This window comes from Peromyscus leucopus, chromosome 8b (genome assembly GCF_004664715.2).
Source record: "Peromyscus leucopus breed LL Stock chromosome 8b, UCI_PerLeu_2.1, whole genome shotgun sequence".
In the NCBI taxonomy this organism is placed as follows: domain Eukaryota; kingdom Metazoa; phylum Chordata; class Mammalia; order Rodentia; family Cricetidae; genus Peromyscus; species Peromyscus leucopus.
In genome coordinates, this window is record NC_051086.1 from 47,458,598 (window position 1) to 47,482,885 (window position 24,288).

Consider the following 24,288-nt stretch of genomic DNA (forward strand, 5'->3'; position numbering starts at 1 on the left):
CTATGTAGACAGTGTTAGCAAAGTAGGAGAGCTGATGGTTTCAGCACACCACATCCAGTCAAGCAGACATAACACGTTTAATTGGGTAATAAGAGAAATAAGGTTGATTAAGTAGATATGTCAAACTTTTTAGCCAACAGGGGAATGCATTTTCTTTACAAAGCCTAGGGGGAATTTTTCAAAATTGATCATAATCTACACTTTCACTAGTTTCTGAAGGGGAAAGAATGTACAGACTCTCGTTTGTGGTTGCAGGGCAAAACAGCTACAGATTAACAATTGGAAGTAGCAAGAAGTCTGAACATTTAGAAATGAAGGGAAGAACATTGTCCCACAAATACTATGAGAGAAAATTTAAAATGTCAGTTACAGAACGTTTCAATGGAAATCAAACCAAGATTAGGTTCAAAACAACAGAATTTAATCAAAATCATTTTTGAGGCAAACCAAAAAGCTTTCATTTCATAAAATGAATAAGAAAGCCCAAATAAATGGTCATGTCAGCAAGATAAAGTCAAAGCAACAGAACAGCCAAATGCAGGAGGGGGGAATGAAATGATCAGATGAACAGAGAAAAGAAATGGAATAATAGGTGGTTCTTTCAAAAACAAGATACACACATTTTTTGTTTAAAGATTTTTATTTTATTTTTTTATTTTTATTTATTTTTTAAATTACACTCATAATATTCATTACTTACACTCATGATATTAATCACATTTGTGGTATTCATAGATTACATTCTGCAGTATTCATTCAAATATATATATATATATATATAAATTTTAAATGTCGAATGTCATTTCTTGAAGGGGGTAGGAGGTTAAATACAGGCTTACATCACAATGGGAGGACCCTAGAGGGCAGAAATTTGCTACTGATGTTTTACAATCTTGCATCTAAGCTGTTAATGCCCATTATTCAGGATACACAGACAGGGAACTTCCCTTAAGCATTCAGGAGGGTGGAACCTGGCAGGGAATTAGCATTGGGAGGATATCAAGGTCAAGGTCAGCAAGCAAGGCAACAGTTACCCAAAACGGGGGCCAGGACCCTACAGGTCCCCCTCTTACTAAAAAATGAGCTTCTGACTTGGGTTGCATGGGATGTCAGGAGGTCACCTTACCCATCATGGAGATGCCTGCCCAGGCCACACAGGTGCTCTGTCTTAGGTTGGTGAGTGCCCCCCAGGTATTACCCATCTCTGAATACTCATTATCATACAGGCTCAATCCTGTGTGAGCTGCATGGTAAATTGCTGCCAAAGATCTCAAAGTGGCACTGGGCTTGCAATCTGTGTGTTCAATACAGAAAAGACCAGCAGAGGTCCTATCTCACCTATAGCCAGTAGGCTAAAAACAACTGAGCCATTCCCTTCCTTAATGTGCCATCCTGTACATTGGAGTCCTTGTAAGATAGTAACCCAAAAGCAACTGGAACTTGAGTTTATAAGTTTATAGTTTTCAAAGCCAATCGAGATGTATATAACTACTGAATTAAATTTATCATGCCCAATAGAATGAAAGATTAACTAACTGTGGTAGCTACTTTTGTTGCCAGGGTCGCCACTGTGCTAGCTGTAGTAAGCAATTATGAAATGGTAATCCCAGAAACAGTAGCAGCGGTGTGTGCCATTGTTATAACAGCAACAACGGCAGCAGCAATGTCAAATTCTCTTCTGGATTGTGTGGACATCCACTGGCATGGATACAATTCCAGGAACACGAACTGTCAAGGCCCGTTTTTCTTGATCCCAGCATGACTTTAGCTGGCAGCTCTTCTGGAGAATCCAATCTCATGGCTACAGTTCCTAGGCTTACATTAATGCTTGCCAAAGCTGGCCATATTGGGCTCTCAATCTCCATTGGCATCAGAAGGGTAGATTTTTTCATTAAGACCCATTAGGTCTCTGTCATGTTGGGCTTCAGCAGCAGCCACAGGGCGCATTCAGTGCTCAGGAATCCAAAGAGGAACCTCATTGTCCTGAGGAAAGACACAAACCAAACTCCAGGGCCACACCAACACTAGATCAGGTCTCCTCCACGTGCTAGTAGAAAGATCCTTCTATCTCCCCAGAGGGTGATTTGCAACAGGAACCCTCCAGTGCTTATCTGCATTGGATCCTCCGGCAGAATCCACTGATAAACTCCAGCAGAATCCACTGATGAAAAAATTTTAAATATATAAAACAAGGGAAAGAATAGAATGTGGAGAGGAATGATGAGTCCCTAGTTCTCCCTTTTTTTAACTTTAGTAAAATGTTTGTTTGTTTGTTTAATATTTCAAATTTTTCTTTTATTTTTATTGTTTAAAATTAATTGATTAATTTATTTTTCTATTATCAGCTTGATAGAGTATGTATTCTTATCTTAATAATGAGATATCTCATTGAGGTTTGCTCAGTAATTGAGTAAAACTGAAATTTAGTATAAGCCACAGTCGTCCTAGGGACCTCCATGCTATATATATGGCCTCCATGGTTCTGTGGGTTGTAGTCTGATTCTTCTTTATTTTATATCTAGAATCCACTTATGAGTGAGTACATACCATAACTGTCTTTATGGGTTTGGGTTACCTCACTCAGGATGATTTTTTCTAGTTCCATCCATTTGCCTGCAAATTTCATGCTTTCATTGTTTTTCTCTGCTGAGTAGTACTCCATTGTGTATATGTACCACATTTTTTTCATCCATTCTTCCATTGACGGGCATCTAGGTTGTTTCCAGGTTCTGGCTATTACAAATAGTGCTGCTATGAACATAGCTGAGCATGTATCTTTATCGTATGAATCAGCATTCCTTGGGTATATGCCCAAGAGTGGGATGGCTGGGTCTTGAGGTAGTTCGATTCCTAATTTTCTGAGAAACCACCATACTGATTTCCACAGTGGTTGTACAAGCTTGCATTCCCACCAATAGTGGAGGAGTGTTCCCTTTGCTCCACATCCTCTCCAACATTGACTGTCATTGGTGTTTTTGATCGTAGCCATTCTGACAGGTGTAAGGTGGTATCTCAGAGTTGTTTTGATTTGCATTTCTCTGATGATTAGGGATGATGAGCATTTCTTTAAATGTCTTTCAGCCATTTGTGATTCTTGTTTTGGGAATTCTCTGTTTAGCTCTTTAGCCCATTTTTTAAATTGGACTGTTTAGTATTTTGATGTCTAGTTTCTTGAGTTCTTTATATACTGTGGAGATCAATCCTCTGTCAGATGTGGGGTTGGTGAAGATCTTTTTCCATTCTGTTGGCTGTCTTTTTGTCTTATTGTCTGTGTCTTTTGCCCTGCAAAAACTTCTGAATTTTGAGAGGTCCCATTTATTAATTGTTGTGTTCAGGGTCTGTGCTGTTGGTGCTTTATTTAGGAAATGGTCTCTGGTGCCAATGCATTTAAGAGTGCTTCCTACTTTCTTTTCTATTGAGTTTAGTGTAACTAGATTTATGTTCAGGTCTTTGATCCACTTGGACTTGAGTTTTGTGCATGGTGACAGATATGGATCTATTTGTAATCTTTTACATGTTGACATCCAGTTATGCCAGCATCATTTGTTGAAGATACTTTCTTTTTTCCATTGTATAGTTTTGGCTCCTTTGTCAAAAACCAGGTGTTCATATGTGCATGGATTAATGTCAGGGTCTTCAATTCGATTCCATTGGTCCGTATGTCGGTTTTTATATCAGTACCAAGCTGTTTTTATTACTATAGCTCTATAGTAGAGCTTGAGGTCAGGGATGGTGATGCCTCCAAAGGTTGCTTTATCGTATAGGATTCTTTTAGCTATCCTGGGTCTTTTGTTTTTCCATATGAAGTTGAGTATTTTTCTTTCCGAGTCTGACACACATTTTTATTCTCACAAAAACTGAGCAAATGAAAGAACCAATGCCAGTGTTTAAGAAAGAGAAGGTGTTTTGATCAAGATACATTATATCATGCCTGAAATTCTCAAACAAAAATATGCTTTAAAAAGAAAAAAAACAAGAAGCAATGAAAGTAAAGAGATGCTTTAAATATTGAAATCTAACAAAGTGAAAAATGTTCAGGAAAAAAAAAGAAACAAAACAATACAAAATCCTAAGATGTCTATGAGTCAATTCAGGAAGCATGACACCTCCACTAAGTAAGTACTAAGAAAGTCAAGGGGTTAGGATTTAGCTCAGTGGTAGAGCAAGGCCCTGGATTCAGTTCTCAGCTCAAAAAAAAAAGGAAAGGAAGAAGGAAAGAAAGAAAGAAAGGAAGGAAGGAAGGAAGGAAGGAAGGAAGGAAGGAAGGAAGGAAGGAAGGAAGGAAGGAAGGGAAAAAGTCTCAATGGAAAAGATTTGAGAAATGAGGCTTATGAGAACTCATTCAAGCCGACACCTGTGCTGCCCAGAGTAATGATGACATTCTTCTACAGTTTCTACCAGAAACCTAGCTTCAAGTTCCACGGTTTAGAAATGTACACCATTTTTATTTTTGTGCATAGTAGAAGGGAGATGTGCAAGTCTATTCTTTCCCCATAGATACAAAGAGAATTAGTCCAGTCCCCCTTGTCTTAGCATCTGAAGCCTCACAAGTGGATCTCAAGGTCAGGTTGCTGAGATGCTCCCAGCTTCCTTCCTGTTGCAAGTATCATGGCCATGAATATTTATCCATTTATTTGGATATTTGAGTTCTTTGGGTTGTTTTAAGTGTTTTCCTCATTTTAAGTATACAAGTCTTGTATATTTTTTTGTTTAATTTTCCCTTAAATGTCTTATTTAGAATAATAATAAATGATCTATAATTTATTTTCCAAATTATTCATTCATTGCAAAAAGAAAAGCAATTAATTCTGTATGTTTGATTCCTCATCCCTCCCCACATTGTATGACTGAATTTTCATTGGATTTCCTGCACAGACCATGGTTTTGAATATTATTCCTTTATACCTAGTATATTTGTCATAAAATATATTTTTCTTGCTTCATCTCATTGGCTATAATCTCTAGGATGTTATAGAATAAAGGTGGTATGTATAGACACCTTTATCTTCTGATTTTGGATGCTAAGCAGAGTGCTGCCACTGAATATGATGTGATACTGGTAGGTGATTTCTGTTCTCTAACATCTGTCTAGTTTGAGGGTCTACCTTACGTTAGACTTAGCATTCCTTATGTTTGTAGTTTTAATGAGTTTTTGTAAGTTAGCATGAAGTTTTCCTTAAGTGTTTGATACAACTAGAATTTTTTTTCAGAGAGAAAATATTCTACTATGAATTTAACAGTTTCAGTACAATTGTACTTATTTATGTTTTCTAAATATTTTACAGAGTCGGTTTTGGTAATATGTTTCTATATTGGGTACTGTATTTCTTTTTTTTTTTGACAGTCTTTTTATTTTTATTTTTATTTTTTTCCTTTTATTTTATTTTACAATACCATTTAGTTGTACATATCAGCCACGGGTTCCCCTGTTCTCCCCCCTCCCACCCCCTCCCTTACCCCCAGCTCACCCCCCATTCCCACCTCTTCCAGGGCAAAGCCTCCCCGAGGACTTCGAGGGTACTGTATTCCTAAAGGGACTTTTCTATTTTACGTCAACATACTTACTAGTGTGAATTGTTTGGAATCCCCTTCCGTGTCAGTGGGATCTGAACTGTTGCCCCTGGATTTCATGGACCACGTGTTGACCATGTAATTGGACCATGTGTTAACTATATACCAGTAGTATACTCTGGTCTATAGTAGCTGGCAACAGAAGGATGTCAGATCTTGAATTTGAAGCATTTTCAGCGTTTGTCTATGCACAGCCACAATGAGGTGTCTTGGTGAGGAATCCAAATCTAGACATGAAATCTTATGTCTGTTATATAGAGAGTCTGGAGACAACTGCAAACAAATTTAAACTAATTTTGTATGTAGAGATGTTCCTTGGTGGTCTAAGGTCACCACAAAATGTTTCATTTGGGAAACCTTTGGGGGTTTGGATTTATGGACAGTATCGATTCTATTTAATCTCTTCAAAGTGCCAAACATCACCTTTACTGATTTTATTTCCTTTTCATTGGTTTCTGTCACATGCCCTTAATGGAATTTGGTGAGGATTGCAATACCCTTCTTTTTTACTCTCTCTTAATTTCACCACATCTTCTTCTATAGTTATTACACACACACACACACACACACACACACACACACACACACACACCACAGAGTCCGTTTACTGTTACTTGTATGTACATGTGTTTAGGGCTGAACCATGGGACTAGATAATTTTTCTGGAGGCCTGTCCCTGGAGAAAACTAATTCTCTATCTCTCAGCAGCCATTCATCTAGAGGTGTGGTCTTAGGAAATGTTCTTCATCCATATGGGTATGTCAACTGGTGTTGTCATTATGCCAGCCTTATTTAGGCAGATGTGTTGTTAAGGTTTCATGGAAGGCCGCTTCCCTGTCTTGTCTGGAAGAAGCAATCTCGCAACAGCCACCATGATCCTCTGGCTCTCACAATCTTTCTATCCTCTATTTTTCAATTTTCGTGGAGGTGTAAGGATTATATTGCTTATGTATCAGTTGGAGTTTGCCACATCAAAGCCACTTGCCCTCTACATAGTGACCAGTTGGGGATCTCTGCCACAATGACCATTGGTTGCAAAAAAAGGGGACTTCTTTGATGAGGGATGAGAGCTTCACTTATCAGTGAGTAATGGGGTAAGTATTTAGAACACAATGAGAAATCATATTGTTTACAAAATTAGCAGAAGTAGTTTCTCTTCTAGGATCTATGAGATTTGGGTAGGTTTGCAGTCCTGGGCATGAGTTCTCTTCTGTTGAGCTGGCTTCAGATTCAATTGCCTAACTATTAACCTCAAGATTAAAGTGCCACTATTATGCTATCAGTGGTATCTTACCATGCTGGAATTGCTGCAGTTCATAGACATCACAGCTGGGTATGACTATTGATTGCTTTGCCTCCCTTGCAGCTTGCATAGTACTTCAGATACTACAAGAGCCAGTCCTCAGGGAGGAGGCTTCCAGGTCAGATCCAGCTCAATTCATCAAGCCCTATGTCCAAAGTGTGTGGTGTCTACAGCAATAGGTTCTGGGAGGCAATCGGCAGCAATGGCAATAGCCTATATGGTCTGGGGAGCATCTTGGACTGTTCTGATCAATGGATCAATTGAAAGTTTCTCATGCCTGTCACTGGGAGGTTTTGCTAAATGTTTATGGCTCTCAGGAGGAACATTATTACTGCAACTGCATAACTTCACTTAAATTATTTATATATGGATACACAAACTCATATATTATATATGTATTTCAATTAAACATAAATAATATTTCCCTTGTGGTTTTTCTTCAACACCCTTACCATTATTTATCTCTCTGTCTATATTACCTTCCCCTACTATTTTTTCCAGGACCATGGGTTTACTCTACTATTGTATAGCTGGGAACTTTCTCTCAAAATGTCCTGTGTGTGGCTGGATCTCTTAAGTGTGTTATGTAAGGATCTCTGTTCCCAGGAGGGTCTCACGTCAGCTCCCTGGGTCTGTCAAAGGTTTTCAAATGTGCGCTGGAGCTGGAGTTACAGGTGGCTGTAAGCCGCCCAATACAGGTGCTGGGAACAGAACCTAGGTGTTCTGGCAAGTGCTCATAACCACTTAGTCATCTCTCCAGCACTTTTATTCTGTTTTCACTAAAAGGTGTCCCACTGCTGCCTTCTGACTTGCGCAAAGCAATCTTTTCTGGTTATGATCATGGGCAGCTCTGCTCCCAGCCCCACCCCATTCTGTGCTGTCCCGAACTGAGCACCTGTTCATGCTGTAGCAAGGAGTTGTCCTCATCCATCTCTCATCCTGCTGCTGCCTCACCTGCCACACTGCACTCCGCTCTGCCGTTCTTCTGCCAGGTGCTGTGTGTTCTCAGGGTTGAGTGAAGTTGCCTCCTTCCCCAAGTTCTGGTAGCAAGAAGGAATTATCTCTAAAACGCTGATTTTGTCATTTCCATTGAACACTGAGTTCAGTGGAGAATTCAACCTGAAATTGTGTGTGTGTGTGTGTGTGTGTGTGTGTGTGTGTGTGTGTGTGTGTTTGGTATTTTAGTTATGATTTCTGTTGCTATGATAAACATCATGACCAAAAGCTTGGAGAGGAAAAAGTTCACTTCATCTTATATTTTACAGTCCACCATTCAGGAGAGTCAGGGCAGGATCCTGGAGGCAGAAACTAAAGTGGAAGCCATGGAGGAACACTGGTTACTAGCTTGTTCCCCATAGTTTTTCAGCTTGCTTTCTTATACAGTCCAGAACCAATAGCCCAGGGTGGCACTGCCCACAGTGAGTCAGGTCCTCCCACATTACTCATTAAATGAGAAAATGTCCCACAGACTTGCCTGCGGACCAATCCAATGGAGACATTTTCTCAATGGAGGTTCTCTGTTCCTAGATGACCCTAGCTTGTGTCAAACTGACAATAAGACTGACTGGGACATTTGGGATATTTCTCATGTGCTTTAGCAATTAATGCGCCCTGGATTTTGTTTTCTGATATTAATAACATGAATCTGAGCTGAGGGTAGCTCAGTGGCAAGCACTTGTCTAGCATCCACAAGAACCTGGGTTCCATCCCCAACACCAAATCAATGGTGGTGGTGGTGATTGTAAATGAGGTACTTTCTGTTTTAGCGTGCATTCATTTGTGTATCCTTTGAATGTGAAACTTCTGAGGTGCTTCTGTTTTCCCTGTGTCCTTGTACACAGAATAAGTCCAATCTGTTTTAAGATGCAAGCTCTTGGCTTCTTCCTGTTTAAGCAACTTCCAGTTTACTTTTCTGGTCCATGTACCAACTTCTCGACTTTTTATAAGAGTAAATATTTTATTTTCCTCTCTTTTGCTATAGAGAGAGTGCATGGTTATTTTCTCTATGAGCTAGCAAGTTTCAAATCCTGTTTTAATTCAATTACAGTTTAATTTCAACCCTTTTTACTGTTTAATTATCAATCTCCAGCAGAAAATAGTCTCCATGAATTCTCTTCCTTTCAAGGAAGAAATGAGAGAATTCTCTCTCCTTTTTCATTTCCTATTGTGTCATGAAATGGCATTTTGGGAGACCTCTTTTTACTTTTTACTCATTTAAAAACCTAATCTTTTCTTTCAAAATGAATTATGGAATTTTCACAGTGCTTTGTAATTGTATTTTGTTTATTTGGGCTTAGAAATGGGTATTTAAACAATTTCAGATTTCATTCCAAAACTTTTTATTTTTCATATTCCACATTTCTGAGCTGCTTTCAAACCCAGTTACTGTTTCTTATGACATCCAAGTTCATCTCTAGGTGACATTTTTGGGGATAGGTTTGTGGCTTGTATGCTTAATGGACAGCAGTATATCTGCAAATTCTTTCTATTATCTTCACGCATGAATGATGTTCCATCCAGGAATGCATGGCATTAACATTCCTCGAGAGGCTTGTGGAGCACCCACATCTCTAGGCATCCATCCTGAAGACCAGGAGTCTCAGCTTTGTCTGCGTCTGTTTCCTTGCAAGAGAGCCCCCGGGCAGCTTACTTTATACAGTGAGCTTCCTGCCTTCTCACGACTTCACAATGTGATTTTAGTTGTGAGGGCTTGACTTAGGTAAGAACAGATCCCTGATAATGAACCATAGAATCATGGGAAACCTACTAAGCTGACCAGGGAGCTCTCTTGCAAAGAAACACAGGCACAGACAAGGCGCAGACTCATGTCCTCCAGGATGGATGCTTAGAGTCATGGGCACTCCGCCAAACCTAGGGAATCACAATGATGACAACGGTGGGAACTTTAGGGAAACCAGCTTGACTTCATGATGAATGAGAACTATGTGGCCCTCGGTATGTACAGGGCTTCAAGTCCCAGCTCTGTGTCTGCGGAGTCAACCAACTGGATTGAAAATACAAAACACTGCATGTATACTGAGCATGCACAGTCACTGTAGTGATGCAGCGTTTTAATGATGCTTGCATCCTCTTAGGGATTATCGCTCATCTAGAGATGAATGGAGTATGCAGGAAGATATTCATGAGTTCTGTAAAAGTTCAGAGCAAGAGCCTTGGTTGTTTGTGGATTTGGGTATCTATGGATGCCTTAGAACCAAATCTCCATGGCTTTGTCCTCAGTTCTCAGCACACAGTCCCTAGAACTCTTGTAATTTCCTAAATGATGAGGGTACTAGAAACATCTTTTGTTTTACTAGTTCAGTGGTTCTCAACCTTCCTAATGCTGTGACCCTTTAATAAAGTTCCACATGTTGTGATGACCCCCAAACATAAAATTGTTCTTCTTGCTACTTCATAACTGTAATTTCACTACTGTTATGAATTATAATGTAAATATCTGTGTTTTCCAATGGTCTTAAATGACTCCTGTGAAAGGGTCATTTAACCCCCAAAGGGTCACGACCCACAAGTTGAAAACTGCTGCGCAAATTGATCTCTGAGTACAGTTTGTGACTAAAGTTCCTTGGAATTTTCTGGCTTAAGACCTAATTTAGCAACTTTTTTTGAATGAAATAATATTTTTACCAATTCTTTGAGAAATGCATATAATATATGTTGGTCATACTCATTCCCTTCACATTGAGTTTGTGCTGCCCAACTAGTATTGAAAGTGCAGTTGACCTTTCAGAGGCCATTAAAAACAAAACAAAATAAAACAAAACAACTGACTGTCTCACTACTGGCAGTTATCAATGCCAGTAACTCCTCAACCAGTGGTAGGATTCCATGCCTTCCTTCATTCCCTCATGAAGGAAAGTATGGTCTGGCTTGAGCTTACACAGGTCTTGTTAATGATGTCACAATTACTCTGAGTTCAGATTTGCAACAGGCTTCTTGTAGCCAGAAAACAGTTTTCTTGAACATTATCCACCACCTCTGGCTCTTACAATCTTTCTGGCTCTTGATCCTTGTGGGAAGGCGTGTGATACACATGTCCCATTTAGAATGGAGCACCCCACAGTTTCTTCTTCTCTGCACCTTGATCACTTGGGGAGAGGTGTCTCTGTGTTAATTGCCAACTACTGCAAAGATAAACTTTCCTGATGAAGACTGAGAAATACACAGATGTGGGTATAGCAACAAGTCATTAGGCATTCCTTTAATCTATGTCTGTATAGCAGGATAATAGCATTAAGTTCCCCCTCAGAACCTATGGTCTATCTAGCTACAGATTCTTGACCCCTTTGACAGTGCCAGGCATGGGTTCTATTTCAGGGAGTGAACCTTAAATCCACTCAGAAAGTAAATGGTTAATCCCAAAACGTTCGTACTGCTATTGCACCAGCAGAAGTATCTTGTCAGCCAGTCACTGTTGTAGTTTGCAGAAGTGATAGGTGACTAAGATAATTCAGAATAAGGGGCTGATGACCAGAAAAAAAACAGGGCCTGAGTAGGTGCTTGGAATTATAAGACTTGCCATCCATCCTCTGGGGAAGGATGAGAGACTGGAGATGGAGTCATTGGATCATGCCCATGTAACCAAACCTATACCAAAAGACTCCATGTGAAGTGGTTCTAAGAGCTTTCTGACCTGCTGAACAAGAACAAGCAGATGGTAGGTGCTCCATGCTCCTCCCCATGTCTTGGTCATGAGCACTTCTCCATCCAGAGGCTCCTGAATCACATTCTATATGTTTGTGTAATATAGTAAATGGATGCTTTTCAGGGTTTCTGAGGAAGAAGTCATGGTAACATCTGATGTAAATCCAGATGGTCACAACCATGGGCAAGTGACAACATGCACCTGTGGTTGTCCTGTGCACAAGAGGGACTCTTGTGGAAGAATGAGCCTCTAGCCTGTAGGAGCTAATGCTGCTCTCCCAAGTCTGCTTAGCTAACTGCTGGGGAAGCATCTATAGGCTATTGGGAAGTCAACACCACAGAGGCATTCACACCACAGACAACAGCAGAATTAAATTGACTTTCAGGACACACAGATGGAGTTCACTGGGAATTGGAGAACTGGTTAGTGTCTGAATATAAAGCACACCACACATTTGGTGTCCAGAGTGTGGTGTGGGCTGTAGGGGGAAAAGAACAGGTTTTGTGTGTTTTAGGAAAGCTAGGGAGGCAGTGATGTAGTGGGGATACCTGGCTATAGTCAGTTGGTCCATAGTCCCTCAGGTTTATGTTTTAGCTGCAGTTAAAGTGAAGAAAATAAAATCACAATAGAATTTCAGGATACTTCTTTCCTATGGAAAAAGTACTGCTTCTGAACACAATATATGTGCACTTTACTATTTTGTGAAGGTTGTCCTTCCTATTATGTTCCATCTATACAATCCATATCTTCAGAAAAACATTTGCACATTACTTGAGAATATTGCAGTAAAATATTAAATATTGAGTGCATTGCTATGCCAATAAAACAGTGTAAATACCATGTGATTAAATCTCTTCTTTTATGTACTTAACTATCCCCTCCATTTTTTTAAATAGGAAGAAATAGTATTGTGATATTGTTTCTGAAATGTTACCATTTCCATTGAATCTACTTCTACTTCCTGTTGGGATATTTCTCCTGGGCTGACACTGGTTTCAGAAAGACATAGAGTGGGACCAGGTCTTGATCAGCCTGAATCTCTGTATGCTGTGTGTCTCTAAGCTGCCCTCTCTAAGACCTTGGAGGGAAAACAATGACATGGAGTGGGAGAGCAGTGTCACAATCCATACCCAGCTGGTCTGGATTATCTACCCTCTGAGGTGTATCCGCTGGCTGCCTCTGTATCCATTATAAATCATCTCCCTGATGAACAGCAGCCCAGACTGGGGCCTGATTCATTGGCTGGGTGCTGCTACCTGGCCGCAGGAGAAGCCTGTATCTCAGTCCTGTAATAGTCATCATGCTCGAAGAAGCCTTACATTTTTGAACAGTTACAGAGTGTCCTCCGCTGAAGAAAGAGGAAGTCTGGAGTTGGTTTCCGGCAGCTAGCAGAGAGCTGTTGCCTCTCTTTGACATTAGCAAGGTTTGTCAGCTTGTTAATCTTTAAGGGGATTTGGGCTTGAAATTTTTGGAGGGTGGAGTTTGAGGTGAGCAGGGTAGTTAGAAGTCTCCAATATGGTTTGGGGAAATAAAATAGATGCCCATGTTTTTTATGGCCATGATTCCCACTTGGCCCTGGGTTTCAACTCCTAAGTTTATGGGAAAGGAAAACCACAAGTTATTGGCTAGTGTACGCACTATAATAATAGCATCTACCCTTTCCTTGATCACAGTCAAGTCTGTTTCCATAGTTCTGAAGTAGCAGAAGCAATCAATAACTGCAATATAAATCACACGTGGATAAACATTCAGGCGTTAGAATTCCTGCTTCCTCGAGGCCAGTGTTAACGGACAAGTTGCCCAAGACAGTTTTCTCCTTCGTTATTTCTCTGCCAGCTGCCCCATCACCAATTAAGACTTGATGAACATGTAGAATTAGGAGGTAAGTAGATGAACCGCCCTTCCTGGGGAAGCTTTCTCCTAATAAATTTGTTTAACTTGCAAAAATCACATTTGGGATGAGAGACCCAACAGAAGGGAGGACAAGGTCTCTCGGGAGACATGCCTTTCCCCTCTGCCTTAGCAGTTAGTCTCTGACACACACAGAGTTGCCGGGAACAAACATGCCTGAGATGCAATGCACCTGGTGACCATCCACAGCTTGTAGCATTGCTTGGGACAATGACCCTGCTGTGTCTGACCCTAGGTGGCAGAGGTAGAAAGGACAGCTGCCTCCACAGATGCCAGGCTCCCTGGGGAGAGCAGAAGCTGCTCAGAAACCATTCTTGGGTTTTTCTTTCTTTGGTTTCTTTTTAATTGAAAAAAAAAAAAGGTTTTCATACACTATATTTCGATCATGTTTCCCCTGACTCCGCACCAGTTCTCTCCCGATCCTCCCCATCTCCCTACTCATCCAACCTTATCTTCTTCTCTCTCTTTCAGAAAACACACAAAACAACAAGAGAAACAAAAAGAAAAAAACAACAAACAACAAGAAACACACCAAAGCCACAAAATAAAAATCAAATCAAAGACCATATAAGAAAAATAAAAGCCAAAATGAAACAAAAATTCCACAAAATGCCTTTGAGTTTGTTCATATTGGACAACTACTACAACAACCACTTAGGACGGTGTATGCCGTGAAGTGGGATTAATATACTCAGTGAGACCCCACTGTAGAAAACAGATTTCCCCTTTGCCAACAGGTACCAATTGCAGAGAGCTTCTTGGTTAGAGGTGGGACCCCTTGTCCATTTGCCCCTCTGGGATGCTATCTGGCTTAAACCTGTGTAGGTCTGGTGCATGTTGCCACAGTCTCTGCAAGTTCATATGTGCATCAAACCTGTGTGTCTGAAAGACACTGTTTCCTTGAACTCATCCATCACCTCTGGTTCTTATAATCATTCTGCCTCCTCTTTCACATAGATATCTGAGCACTGAGTAGAGGAGTTTGGTGAAAACATCCCATTTAGACTAAAGTCTCTCACTTTCTGCACATAGTCCAGTTGTGGGTCTCTGTGTTAGTTCCCATTTAGTGCAAGAAAAATCATCTCTTATGTGGGTTGAGCAAGACACTGATCTATGGGTAGAGCAGAATGTCACTGAGGGTCATTTTATTGCTATGTTCCTTTAGCAGAATAATAGTAAGTCCTGTCTCAGGTTCTTGGCTACTTTAGCAGTGTCAGGTATTGGTCCCATTTCATGGAATGGTCCTTAAGTCCAGTCAGAAAGTGTTTGGTTCCTCCCATATTTATGCCACTGTTGCACGGTGTATCTTCTAAGCCAGTCACTGCTGTAGGTCACAGGTTTTATAGCTGAGAGACATTGATGATTGCCTTTCTCCTCTGGTAGCATGCAGAGTACTTTCCACCATCGTGAACGCTAGTCAATAAGGGTGAAACTGCTAGTTAGGTATCATTTTGATATCTCTGTATTCTATTACATAAGTAAGGGTTGTCTCCAGCAATAAAGCCTTCCCATCAGGTAGTAGACAGCAACTAATAGCCTTGGCAATAGCCTGTAATGTTTGGGGGCCCCCAGGGGGCCCCTTTGGCCAATGACTTAACCAGATGTAACCTATTCTTTGCACTGGAGGTTTGACTTGATGGCGTAAGATATCTAGTTGGTACATTGTCTCCCCACCCATTTGATGACTCTATTTAGAATCCTTTCACATTTATTTATATTTTAGGAAGCTTCTGAAGTAGTGTGTTTCCATACAGTTTTTCAAATGGCCTTTACTCTTAATTGTTCCTCCTATATTCTCTCCTTGGCTCTTCTCTCCCATCCTCTTCCCTATTAATCCTCCTATTCTACTTCCACCTTTGCCATTTCAAAAATATTTTCTATTTTCCCTTCCTGAGAGACTTTCTTCTCCTTCCTCGTATCTTAGTCGATAACTAACCTGTGTGGTTAATCAGACTGTAGCAAACATTGGAAGTTTAAAAGCTAGCATCCACATAAAAGAGAAAACATACCTAATATTTGTCTTTGGGGGTCTGGGTTACTTCACTCAGGATGATCTTTTTATCTTGATCCATCTATTCACCTTTGAATCTCATGATTTCATTTTTTGACAGCTCAGTAATATTCCATTATGTAGATGTACCAGATTTTCTTTATTCATTCTTCCAGACATCTAGGCTGTTTCCAAATTTTGCTATTATGAATCGAGTATCAATGAACATGGTTGAGCAAGTCTCTATAGTAGTATGTAGAATCTTTTGGGTAGATGCTCAAGAGTATTATAGCAGGATCTTGAGGTAAATGGATTCCCAGCTTCCTGAGAACACCACATTAATCTCCATAGTGGTTGTGGTGGTTTGAATAAGAATGACCTCCATAGGCATGTGTATTTGAATGCTTAGTCACCAGGGAATGGCACTATTTGAAAAAGGCTAGGAGGTATGGCCTTGTTGGAGGAATTGTCAGTGGGAATGGGCTTTGAGGTTTCAAAAGCACATGCCAGGCTCAGAGATTCTCTCTTTTTCTTCTTCTTCTTCTTCTTCTTCTTCTTCTTCTTCTTCTTCTTCTTCTTCTTCTTCTTCTTCTCTTCTCTTCTCTTCTCTTCTCTTCTCTTCTCTTCTCTTCTCTCCTCTCCTCTCCTCTCCTCTCCTCTTCTCTTCTCTTCTCTTTGCCTATGGATTAGGTCATCAGGATATAGCTCTCAGCTGCTGTTCTAGTATCTGCCTACATGCCTCCATGTTCTCTTCTATGATAATAATGGACTAAATCTCTGAACCTGTAAACAAAACCCTAACTAAATGCTTTCTCTTACAATAGTTGCCTTGGTCATAGTGTCTCTTCACAGCAATAGAATAACAACTAAGACAGTGGTTGTACAAGTTTGTACTCCCATCCGCAATGAGTTACTGAGCTGATACTGGTTTTATTGATCTTAACCATCCTAACTGGTGCAAGATGGACTCTCAAACTAGTTTTGATTTGCATTTCCCTGATGACTAAAGATGTTGAACATTTTCATAAGGACTGCTCAGCCATTTGTGTTTCATATTTGGAGAACTCTCTGCTTAGTTTAGTACGCAATTTTTAATTGAGTTATTTTTCTGTCGTTGATGAACATTTTTTAAATTCTTTATATAGTTTAGATATTAGCCCCTCTATTATCTGTGTAATTGGTAAAGATCTTTTCCCTTTCTGTAGTTTGCCACTTTACCTGAATGATGGTGTCCTTTGTCACAAAGACCCATTTAATAATTGTTATTTTTTGTGTCTGTGCTATCAGTAGCTATTTAGAAGTCCTTTTCTGTGACAATGAGTACAAGCCTATTCCCAACTTCCTCATCTATCAGATTCAGGGTTATGATCTTATGTTGAAAGTGTACTTCCTTGAATGCTAATGAAACCCTACTTTGTGAGTCACTGTTTGGACATGCAGTAAGTGGATAAGGATATCCCATGAGTGGCTGGAGGAGAAAATGAGTCATATTTGTAATTTTTTTTTTGGTTTTTTGAGACAGGGTTTCTCTGTGTAGCTTTGTGCCTTTCCTGGAACTCACTTGGTAGCCCAGGCTAGTCTCGAACTCACAGAGATCCGCCTGGCTCTGCCTCCTGAATGCTGGGATTAAAGGCGTGCACCACCACCGCCTGGCTCTATATTTTAATTTATATTTAAGCTAGAGCCACTGTGTATAAAATTTTCTGTAGCTGGAAGTTTTCCTGTGTTCCAGCCTGCTGGTAGTCGGGACAAATCTATCCCACTCATATCCTCCAAGTAAACACACAGAAGCTTATATTAATTTTAACTGCATGGCCATTAGCTCAGGCTTACTACTGACTAGCTCTTACACTTAAACTCAGCCCATTTCTGTTAATCTATATGTTGCTATGTGTTCCATGGCTTTACCTGTGTGCCATTACATGCTGTTCCCTGGATGGCAGGCTGGCATCTCCTGACTCAGCCTTCCTCTTCCCAGAATTCTCCTTGTCTGCTTATCCCACCTATACTTCCTGCCTGGCTACTGGCCAATCAGTGTTTTATTAAACCAGTGTACAAAAGCATTATTCCACATCATTTCCCCTTTTCTGTTTAATTAAAAAGGAAAGTTTTAACTTTAACATAGTAAAATTATATATAATAAAACAGTTATCAAACAAGAATTAAAGTTACAATATCTAGTCTATTTATATGTGGCAAATTCAAAGAAAGTATTCTATTTATCCTATATTTGCAAGTCTAAGGTTTTATATGTAACTTATCTTTTATCATAACTAAGGAAAATTATAACTATCTAGTCTTCAACTACATTAAAGACCTCAGAAGGATATAATGCTACCTAAGTAAACAGGAAGTTCATTGTAAGCAACTTCCAAAAATCTAGAATGACAGAAACACCTGATACTTGGACAGTCATCCAAAGTTCTTCAATGTTGGGTCTTTCATTTTTTAGCCTACAAGCCTAGAGCCTATCAGTCGCTTCTCTTTGTGTCTTGTAAAATGTCTGGCAGTTTCTTTGTGAAGCAGGAACCTGAAGGACCATCTCATCACAGCAATTTTCTAGACATTAGCTTTCCACATAGGAGCTGTGAAGAAATGGACTCACTTCTTTAAAACCAAGAATTTGAGAATCAGCTATGAAATGATGCTTTGCAGGGCTTTGCCCCTTCCTACCTAGCACAATGATAGTCAGCACCAGATATGGCATGGGGTGGATTTCTAGCAGAAGCCTTTCTGCTTCTTTATGCAGATGTTCCTATAAGCTTAGAAATATATTATTCTATTATTGTATAGAAAATTATAACATATAAGCAGAAATTAGAAACATAAAGAAGAACTGGCCTTTCATTTTGTAGCTGTAACTAATATTAATTTTAGAAAGCAGTCTTCTGAATTCTGCCTTACACATATAAAAGCTACCCACAAGTTAATTTTAAAATTTAAATGACAGACAAGTACCTTCATCTGTGGAAATGGTCAACCTGCAATGAAGCCTACCCTAAAAGAATCATCAAGAACGCTGCTAATAGACCCCCTACTCCTGAACACTCCTGGAGAGCTGAAGTTGGTCCAGCTCTTATGAAACTGTCTCACAGTTTTAATGAGGTACAGACTGGCTTAAAGTCCTCCAGGATTTATTCTTTTAGTGTCCTTCGGATAACTCTAGTGGAGAGGCAGGGAGGCACAACAGAAAACATGGCACTCTTATAATCAGACCTGTTTTGGTATCTTAATTCTGTCATGTTTTGGGGAAAGATACCTTGCTTCTTCACATACGGTATGAATTGATTTGTAAATCATAAAAATAATGTCTGTCCAGCCTACTTCCTATTACTACTAAATGGAAAAAACACAATATTGGATTACAAGTGAATTTCTCAAACTGAATCTGTACTCACGCCTCTTCTTTTAGTTATCATTGCATAAATCATTAAGAAAATGAGAAGGTAACAACTTACAAGGTTTTAAAATGCAACTGGTTTACATTTTGATGTCTGTAAGAGTTGGGTGGTCCAGGATAATGAAAGAATTCAGGCTTTCATCAAGTTTGAGGCATTTGAAAGCAGACAGAAAATCCATCGTCATAGCTTAAGATCCAAAGAAATGGAAAATATAATAAGGCAATCAACCTAGGTTCAAGTTACGTGTGTCTCTGAGTAGAAAAGAAGAGATCGGTAGTGTGTGAGAAATGAATTGCAAGGTCTTGGACCATGTGAGCATCTCCTTTGAGTTATAGACTCTTTGACATCATGATTATCAAGAAGTTTGAATGAATCAAAGCAAAGTTGCTGACAACATTCCCATCAACATTCCGACTGAAATGATTAGTATTACAACCCAAACATGTTGAGAAAGCAACTCCACATCGCCACATAATAGAATAAATAGTGTCCTTAATTGGAAGAAAGAATTGTCTAGACTACAATGGAATTCTGTATCTCAGACCCTTCAGCTTGTCTTGAAGGAAGCTTGTTGGAATTCACCTAAGTTGCCCAACTTGATGTCTTCCTTGGAGAGAAGTACACATAGCCTGGGAATCAGAATTTAGCACTCAAATATAGAAATAATACTTTCAGCATTTGATATTTATGGACTTGCTATATTAAAGAAAATTTGACATTCTAGAGTGACCAAACAATAATTTTAAATATAACTAAATATTTAATTTAGATTTGTGTTTTTTGTTTAAATTCTCTATTAAACTATATTGAAAATTTTAAGAATTTTCAAAATTCATTATGGTCATAATTGTGTTTACTAGATTCATAAGGATGGGCTTGTTTGTAAATAAAGCATTGAACATACCTAATTTAGTCAGACAGAAATAGTTAAGGAACTATACTATTTAAGTTTATAGTTTGGGGACCCAAATAAAAAGATTTATAAGAGTGAATGATGAGATTTGCTAGGGATAAGGAGAGTAATTAGCTCATCATTAAAATCTGAACACATAAGGAAAGAGGTGAGCCCTATCTTGGCACGGGGATGTTACTTTAGAGACGTGCCTATGCATGGAGCGTTGTCTCCAGGTAACATTGGAAAACTTAACAGCTGTACTCAGGAAAATGATTCTGTCAGCTCAGTGAGCTGGACACATATGACAGAGAGTGAAATCTAGCTTCCTGCTTATTTCCCCACTTTCCCATCGTGCTTCTTCTATGGAAGCGTTCCTAATCCACTCATAGTTCTAATCATCAAAGGGTTCTAGAGCTTTATCTGACTCCCTCAAGTAAAGAGCTTAGTCCTGTCTTAAGTACTTTAGTCTTCAGAAATTTTATCACCCCAGTTCCATTTGTGTTCCAAGCTTGTGCTAAGGTCTGGACACTCGCAAGCTCTATGTTGACAATTTAATCCTCCATGTCACAGTGCTGTGAGGTACGCTGCCTTCATGAAGGAGGCAAAATCATTGGGAAAAGTTTGACGGAGGGAGGAGGGGCCTTGTCCCTTTTCAGGTGCTCTATCATCCTCTGTGTAGAATTGTATCCTCTGGAAAAAAATTGGTGTTCAAGGTACCATCTTGGAAGTAGACAGTGTTTGCTCTTAAAAGCCTAAGTTACATACTCTGTCTCCAGCTCAAGGAACCAAGACCTGAGTTTTCGAGTACCTTTACCTAGCTCCCAGTTTTCATCTGCAAACAAGAGAAAAAGGAGAAACCACACTCCTTCCACATTCTTCTCCTAAGCAGTTTACCCTGCTGCTCTCTTTGATGACAGCATCCTTCATCCCTTAAGGCAGGCGATAGGCAAATGTTGTCAGAGCTCAGTTTTCAATTTACTTTTCTTCCTTCCTTCCTTCCTTCCTTCCTTCCTCCCTTCCTCCCTCCCTCCCTCCTTCCCTCCCTCCCTTCCTTTCTTTCTTTCTTTCTCCCTCTCTCTCTTTCTTTCCTTCCTCCTTCCCTCCTTCCTTCCTTCCTTCCTCCCCCCTCCCTCCCTCTCTCTCTCTCTCTCTCCTTTCTTTCTTTCTCCCTCTCTCTTTCTTTCCTTCCTCCTTCCCTCCTTCCCCTCCCTCCCTCCCTCCCTCCCTCCCTCCCTCCCTCCCCCCCCTCTCTTTTTCTTTCTTTCTTTTTTTTCTTTCTTTCTTTCTTTCTTTCTTTCTCCTCTCTCTCTTTCTTTCCTTCCTCCTTTCCTCCTTCCCTCCCCCTCCCCCTCTTTCTTTTTTTTTTTTTTTTTTTTTTTTTTTTTTTTTGGTAAAGACAGTACCTTGCTATGAAGCTCTGGCTAGCTTTGGACTCACTACGTAGCCAGAATTTTCCTCAAAATCATGATAATCATCCCGCCTCAGGCTCCTAAGTGCTGTGATTGCAAGAGTGCACCATGATACCTGACTCATTTGTAATCTTTTGGTGGCTTCTTCACCTTGATGTAGAAGTGAGAGTATTTGATACACATTATGTCTGTGCCTTCATTTGGGGGAAACTAAGCTTAGGAGTCTCACTTCAACATTCCTCTGTGCCATCATTATGGAATATTTTCGCCCTGGTAAGCTTCACGATGGGAGGATGTTTTCTGAATGATTTTAGCGCATTGGGAATCACCTCTCGAGTGAAGAAACATACATGGTTGTGGGCCCATGAGTGGGTTGTCTGAGATGCAGGCTGAGGCTGCAGTTTTCCTCTAAAGTAAAGAAGTGAAGGACTCTGCCTCTGTCCGTACACAGACACTCAAGAGGAATCCAGAAGACAGAAAGAGAAGAGGAACAAAAACATCAGTCTGAGCAAGACCGTGAGATGACCCCTGGGAAGTTCTGACATGTGATTGTGGGAAATATATTTCCCACAAAGTAGACATGGAGTTGCTGGTTCGGGTTCATTTACAAGCTACAAACTAATTCTCATGGTTGTTTTACAAATTTGTTCCCATGTCTTACTTGATATTTGTACATTTTATTTATGAATATAATAAATTAAAATATACTTAGAATTGATAGTAAAAAATCATGAAGGCATCCACTTAAATCTTTCTAGTCTGCATCCTGCTGTCGAGAGGTGACTCACTTTCAACAGTTTCTGGCTTCAGTACTTCTCACAGTAAGACCCTAGCTTTGCCTCTTAGCAACTTCTGGGACCTCAGCTATGTCACTTACTGCCCATTTGCCTCAGTTTATCACCTTTAGGAAAATCTCCATCTCTTGGGCTTGCTTGACTTGTGTAATGAACCTTCAGGATGCAGTATTATTCTCAGCCCAGGCTTATGTATGCATTATATTTCCGGTTACCATCACACTGAGACGGCTTCAGCAACACACTGGGGTAAATTATTTCTTAAATTAAGGTTAAATATATTTCTTTTTTCCTATGCTCTGACAATTGCCTTTATTAAAAAAGAAAAAAAAAAAAAGATGTCATGTTAAAGTTTGTCTCATGTTCCAAATATTCCAACCTCGATTTTCTATCTAGTTTTGTCACCAATTTGCCAGGAGTTTTTCAGTGATTTCATTTTTTTCTTATTTTTAGAGACAGTGTGCTGCTACTGGATCCTGAAAGTCTTTCAGTCTTCCCATTGTGCTGTGAGTTCCTGCAAGGAGTCGCTCCCTTGCAGGGACATCCATTGGTTCTTCTGACCCCACGCTTCAATTTAGACCAGATGCTTTCCTGGCTCTGGAATCTATCACAATTTCCTACGTTCCCCAGTCTTCTCTTTGATCTTGTTTTATTCTTGCTGGTGTAAATCCTCAAATAACTTCCTCAGAATGGTACGTGAAAGACGAAATTTCTTAATCTTTGAATGTCTGCAAAACCTTCTCATTCAAGAGTACCAGATTCCTAGCAATGTTGTTTAAATGAGCTAGCTCATTCCAAAAACCGCAGGAAACACAACTGGCTGGAAATCATCAAAACAATTTTGAGAAAGCAAAAGTCAAAGTGCTAATTCTACCCAATATGAAGCCTGAATTTAAAACTAAGACAGTATTCAAGAAAGAAATTCACTACTGTAAAGATAATTAGCTGAATACATGTAACTTTTTTTTCACCTCTGTTTCATTTGGAACTCATGGACCAGCCCCAGACATGAGTTTCCAGTGATACCAATGCTCTGAGATTCACCTCACTCAGGACCATCTGTACATGTATCCTACATTCACCAACTCAGTGACAGCATGTGGCCCAACCTCTAAGGAGTTTACATTTTAAATGGTTTTTATTCACGCTTATGTAGTATTCAGGATGAACGGATTGGGACTGGGTGTTCTCACATCTCTATAGAATCAGCCTGGGCATTCGAGTCTTTAATTTCAATCACTTTTTTCAGGGGGAGTGGGATGCCAAAATCCTTAACTCTCTGTCTCCCTTTTTTTTCTTTTGCCTACCCTTAGAAGCATCTTTCTTATCTTATCTTTCTTAGCTTTCTTATCTTTGGTTTGATCACCTTTCTATTCAAAGACAGCAGCTTGCTTGACTAAGGCTCACCCAGAGAAGTAAGACCCAAGTTGAGCTGAGTGGAGCCGGCCTGGGAGAGAGCTAAGACCAGCAAGTTGCCCCAATGTGGTGGTCTGCAAAATTGCTGTTGCCTCCCCTACTGCCTGTTCTCTCTCCCAACACCTGCACCCCCTTGGCACTGGCCTGTTCCCTCACTCCCCAGTGTTCTCTTGTGCAAATGAGAATCACCAGAAAGAAACCTTGTCAGCAGGGACTGATTGACAAGTTAGAACTGTTGTGATGTGGAGAGGTTGGAATGTTGCAAGTCCAGAAGCTGATTACTTAGTGTCAGCCCCCCCCCCCCCAAGAGCTGTTCCTTGCCCACCTCTCTGTCCTGTCGGAACTAACATCCCATGTCTAAACAGATAAAAATCTTTGGAATCTATTAATTTAGCAGGTCCACTGGCTTCCAACAACCCCAAAGCTAAGAATGTGATCCAAGAGCATCCAGACTTAGAGAGAAGCTCCCCCCCCCTCCTGTGGCTACCTCTTGGATGTACTCGCCGGTGTGGTTTAAACTTTCTTTGATTGATGACAGTCTTTGTTCTCTGAAACTATAAAACTTCATGCTGCTTCTTCCACATTGGAACATGGAGTTTGAGGTGACTTGTGTTCCTGGGCCATGGTCACTCAAAATGTTTCCAGAATAAACTATTCTCTTTTGAGTGAGAGTTGTTTTTCATTTTTTTATATCAATGCCTGCCATATGCAGTTTCGCTACAGGCCCAAAGCTACTGAAGCTTCCAAAACTGCGACCCAGGCTAAAACAAAAACCCCCTTGGTAAGTTAACAACCTCCAGCCTTTGCTGTAGGAATGGCAAGCTGGGCAGCTCACCTTACTAAGCTGTGAGATCCATGAAGGGAAGTGCTCGGGCCATCTTTGCTTGATGGTTCTTGATGCCTAAGTAATTACTCAATGAAGACTCATCAAACGG